Source organism: Callospermophilus lateralis, chromosome 3 (assembly GCF_048772815.1).
Source record: "Callospermophilus lateralis isolate mCalLat2 chromosome 3, mCalLat2.hap1, whole genome shotgun sequence".
Classification (NCBI taxonomy): domain Eukaryota; kingdom Metazoa; phylum Chordata; class Mammalia; order Rodentia; family Sciuridae; genus Callospermophilus; species Callospermophilus lateralis.
This window is the reverse complement of record NC_135307.1, coordinates 145,541,931-145,547,766: the sequence shown is the minus strand read 5'-3', so window position 1 is coordinate 145,547,766 and position 5,836 is coordinate 145,541,931.

The following is a 5,836-nucleotide window of genomic DNA, read 5'->3' as shown; positions in this document are numbered from 1 at the left end:
CCAGTATTGCCCCCCAGAGGCCCCACCCTAGGCCCAGTGCAGATGGAGGGCTCCATTAGGGTTGCTAGATGAATGAATAAGTTTGATAGACAATCATGGACAGACATGGTTGGGACCTTGAATGCCAAAACAGCATCTTGCCTCCTGTTTGGAGGGTGCTAACTGGCCTCTAGGCAGAAAAGGATAGCTAATTAAACTTTGTTGCTTCTGCAGAGACAATAGCTGGGGGTGTTTCTTAGCCCAGGGTGTTTCTCAGCTAAGCTGGATGAGCCGGTTAAGCCAGTCTCTTAAAATAAATAGCTCATACTGTTTGTCCCCCAGTGACAAAATATGCTTCACAGAGACTGTCTTTCCTTGCAACTTACATATGCAAAGCATTAGCCATCGGACTCCCTCACCCCGCTTGTTTAGAGAGGAAAGTTTTTTGCCAAGGTCACACAGCACATTAGGGATGAAACTAAAGCAGCAATGATCCTCAGTCCCTTGGTCTAACCATGCCACTCTGATATTTTTTTTCCTTTTACTTAGGCCAAGGATGACCTACCAAAGTATGGGCAGCACCCCTCTCTGACATGGGCACATAGCCTGGTCCATGTGCTGAGCACTCTGGGCATCAAGGTACACAGTGGTGAATTCAATAGGCACTGCCTTACCCCATGAACTTATGGTCTGGAATCCTTATATTTCAGAGTATTTATGTGATTAGAGTTGAGGAGAGACCACAAATTGTAGTTAGGGAGACCTGGACTCCAGACATGGTTCTAGCTCCCTACTAGCTATGCATTAAATTATGTGAAAACAGAAGTTCAAGTTGACAACAAGACAATACAAGACTAAGAGTGTATGACCAGAACTGTCAAACCAACGTTGCCAGCCCAAAACCCTTCACCCACTTTATGGATTTAACAGATTTGGTGCTCGATGATTACAGAAGAGTTTCTTTGCAGAGAGCTGTTCATGTGGCAACACTAACACCAGGCCTGCTAAGGGCCTAGGAAGAGGGGCTGCATGGGAACCTCTCAAAGGACTGAATACATGTGCCTAGAAGTTTGAATAGCACTATGGACTTGTACCAGGCTCACACCTAACAAATCTAAAAGGTAAGAGGCCACATCTTGGTCAGCTTGAGGTGCCATAACAAAAAGCCACAGAAAGAGTGGGTTAAACAATAGAAATGTGTTTCTCACAGTTCTGGAGGCTGGATGGCCCAGATCAAGTCCAGGAGGATTTGGTTTCTGGTGAAGATTCTTGTCCTGGTTTGCATGTGGCTCTTCTGTCCTCAGACAACCTTTCCTCTGAGTATACATGGAAAAAGAATAAGAGCTCTCTGTTGTGACTTTTTTATGAAACATATTCTTATGACACACCCTGATCATCTCGTTTAACCCTAATTACCTCCTTATGGGCCCTATTTACAAATTCAGTCACACAAGGTGTTAGGACTTTTATATATGAATTTAGGGGAGATACCATTCTGTAGTCCATAGAGGCAGCTGAGCTACTCTTGTGGTAGAGCAAAAAAGAGGTCACAGCACAAGAATCATCCAGCACATCCAAAGTGTCTCAAGACAGAGAATGTGGGGAACCATGTCTGAGAGAGTGGCCTGGGGCTCTATCTAAGAGGATTGTGTGCTGAAGGGACACAATAGGGGCTTATCAGCTGTGATAAGCCAGCATCCCAAGAACTGAAGAAGGAACAACAGGGAGGTAAACATTTCTCCCATATTGGCCTTATAGAAAAAAGATCCCAGCAGTCAAAGGGGTGATGGGCCTGTACCTCCAAACAACCTATGAAAATGCCCTAGAAGAAAAGTCAACCTTAAGCACCTGCAAGAGCTAAAGAATGCTTACATTCTATAATGCCACAGCAGTGTCATCATCCCTCAGTATCCATGGGGACTGGTACCAGGAATCCCACAAATACCAAAATCTGAGGCGACTCAAATCCCTTGTATAAAATGGCATCATATTTATACAGAACCTACAATTCTCCTCCCAAATACTTGAAATCATCTCTAGATTACTTACAATACCTAACAAAATGTAAATGCTATGTAAACAGTTGTAAAACTGCATTGCTGGGGGAACAATGACAAGAGAAGTCTGCAATTTCTTTCCACATATTTTGAATCCATGTAGGAGGGACCCATGAACATGGAGAAACAACTGTACTTGTCAAGTAGTAAATTTCCTGGTCCCCTTTCCTCTCTACTTTGCCCAAGTTCCTGAAACAAAGAGTGCCCAGGTGGGGACAGCTCTAAGAGGACTATCATGCACCCTTTCCCATGATCAGGGTCCCTGCCCAAGCCATAGGAGGAAGAGCAGACTCAACATTCAATCAATTTCAGAGCTGGGTTATATGACATGGAACTGGATATTTTTATTATTGAATTGGGACCATATTTTGCAACTTCAATTTACTCTAGACAGTGACTGGAGAACTATATTATTTAGGAGAAAGCAGAAAATTCATGGGGGTGAGGTTTTCATCCAGACCAAGGGAAGAACTAGTCCCACTGAGTAGATTTATGGGAGCAGTGAAGAGGCAGCAAGAGCATGCTTCATGTGCACCCCCACTGTGTGTTCAATGCTACAGTACACATGCTATATAGTTTTTTTCATCTGGAAAGAGACATAATACAATATACCATGCAAGATTGCTCTGGAAAACTAAACTACATATGTTGATGTCTATAAAACACCTAGAACAGCACCTGATACACAGTAGGTCCAAAGAGATTGTAGTTACTATTATTGTTGTTCATGATAATAATAGTAACTGTGCCAATAGTATAGCATCTAGAAGTGAGACATTTCTGCAACTCTAAGCTTGCTTTGTATCTTGTCACTTCAAAATTGACTCTCATGCTCAGGTCAGATTCCAGTTCTATGGGACCCTATGAAAGTCCTAGACTGCAGGAAAATCTGGCTTCTCTCCTCAGCCTAATACAACTTTTTAATTTTATGTGGAAATCTTAAACCTCTCCTCCTTGTTTGGTCACCATTTGGAGCATTGAAAATACATGATGTGCTGTATATGATCACTCCCCAGACTCATGCTGAATACTAATGACTGTTTTCCAAAAAGCTCAGCATCTGGGCAGCTATCTAGCCCCTGGGATCACCAATGGAATTGGAATAATACCAAAGACTGGTTACCACAATACGTCATCCACTCATGAATATCATTAAATGAGTTTGGTTTCAAGAAACTTTAAACCTTCGAGCTTTAGCTCACTTCAGTCTTTTCTCAGCATTCCAGAACATGATTAATGGTGACACCATGCCACAAATGTTATACATGGCTCAAAACTCTAATTCACCATTGATCAGTCCTTTAACAATGGCCCAGGATAATGTTGTGTTAATGGCCAGCCCTGGTGGTCTACTCCTACCAGAAACCCATTACTAAGTCTACCTTATGTTTTATGACCTCCCTACTGGAACCCAATGTCTGCTCATGGGGGCAACAGCTTTATTTAGTGGTTGTGAACTCTGCGCAATTGATAGAGTCAAACAGACATTCTAGAGGTTACTGCTTCAGCCTCCGGGAGATATGAGAAATGTGACGTTTTTAAAGTCTTTTTGCCTTCAAATGGACCATTTTCCGATAGTGTGGGAAATAGAAGCCTTCACAAGTGTGTTCAGACGGAGGGGAGAGAGGTAAGGCAACCAGGAAGACAGCAGAGGTTGCACAAGTAAAATTCTTACAGGCCTACAGGATAAAATGAAAGGATGTCTAAAACTGTAGGGAAAAAAGATAAATTAGATAGGAGGAATGCATGGGAAAGCCAAGGGGTCAGGTAGCAAAGAAATATGAAATCCATACTGAGAAATAATCAACACTAGGAAGTATAAAAGAGTAAATTAATTTTGTTTATTACTCATTCTTTCTCATATTTAATTTAAAATGTATCTGCATAGTATGGTAATTATACGTCTATGTTGACGAGCAGTTAATGTGCAGAGATAATTTGTAACAATATGAGCATGAAGGAGATATGAAACAATGAACTGTCTAAAAAAGAAAGCAGGGGGAAAAAATCCCATTTATAGTAGCTACAAGAACATCAAATACTTAGAAGTAAATTTAACCAAATAGAAGAAAGATCTGTACACCAAAAACTAAAATGTGGATGAAATAAATCAAAGAAGACATAAGTGGAAATATGTCCCTTGTTAATATTGCTAGAATGTCTGTACTCTCTGAAGTGATCTACAGAATTAATGCAATCCCTCTCAAAATAGCAATGATATTTCTCACTGAAACAGAAACTATACTAAAACTCATACAGAATCCCAAGGCTCTAAATAGCCAAAGCAATCTTGAACAAAATGAGAAAAGCCAGAGACATCTACAAACATACTACAAAGCTACAACAATCAAAACATTATGATACTGGTATTAAAACAGCTGAAAAACTGAAACAGGATATACAGATTAAAAATACACATTTGTGATCGATTTTTTAAAAAGATGCCAAGGACACACAATGGGGAAAAGACAGTCTTCAAGAAATGGTGCTAGGAAAGCTGGATATCCAGATGCAAAAGAAGGAACGTAAACTCCATTTTGTACTGTACACAAAAATCAACTCAAAATGGTAAAAGAATTAAATGTAAGACCTGAAACTACTTGAAAGGAACATGGGGAAAATTTCCATTATATTAATCTGGGCCATTTGTTTTCTTCTTTTTTTAAAAGATATGACCTCAAAAGTACAGGGGAAAAAAAACAAAAACAGATGAATGTGATTGCCTCAAACCAAAAGTCTCCTGCACAGCAAAAAAAGCAATTAAACAGGGTAAAGAGACAAGTTATGGAATAGGAAAAAATATTTGAAAAATCTAGCCCTGATAAGGTGTTAATAACCAAAATATAAAAAGGAACTCAAACTTGATAGTAAGAAAACAAATGAACGTTTAAATAGGCAGAGGACCTAGGTAGACGTCTCTCAAAAGAAGAGATACAAATGTCCAATGGATATGTGAAAAAATTTTCATCATCATTAATCATCAAGGGAATGCATACCAAAGCCACAGTGAAGTACCCCCTCACATCTGTTAGAATGGCTATTATCAAAAAGATAAAAGACAACAAATGTTGGTGAGAATACAGAGAAAAAGGAACTCCTACACATTATAGCGAGTGTAAATTAGTAAAACACTAATGGAAAACAGTATCAAAATTTCCCAAAAAATAAAAAATTCAACTACTGTATTACCCAGCAACCCTACTTCTGGGTGTATAGCCAAAGGAATTGACAAGAGTATGTCAAGGAGATACTGCACTCCCACATTCATTATTCACAACAACTAAGACATGGAAGCCACCTAAGTGCCATCAACAAATAAATGGATGAGGAAAATGTGGTGTAGAGGCACAATGAATGCTTTTCTCTCCTGAAAAAGGAGGAAATCCTGTGGTTTGCAACAACATTGATGAACCTAGAGAACATTATATGAAGTGAGATCAACCAGGATCAGGCAGACCAATACCACATGGTGTCACTCATGTAGAATTTAAGAACATCAAATTCACAGAAACAGAGTAGAATGGTGGTTACCCGGGGTAGGGTGGTGGGCTTGGGAGTAGGAGTCAAAAGATACAAAATTCAGATACACAGGAAGAAATTAAATGCCATGGTGCATATAATAAATAACAATTAGAGTAGATTTTAAGTGTTCTCACTACTAAAAATGATAAATATGTGAGGTACTACATATATGCATTAGCTCATTTTAGCTATCCTGGAATGTGTACATATACCAAAATATGCTGTATGCCATAAGTACATACAATTATTTGTCAAAAATATTTTTAAAAAAGTTCTAG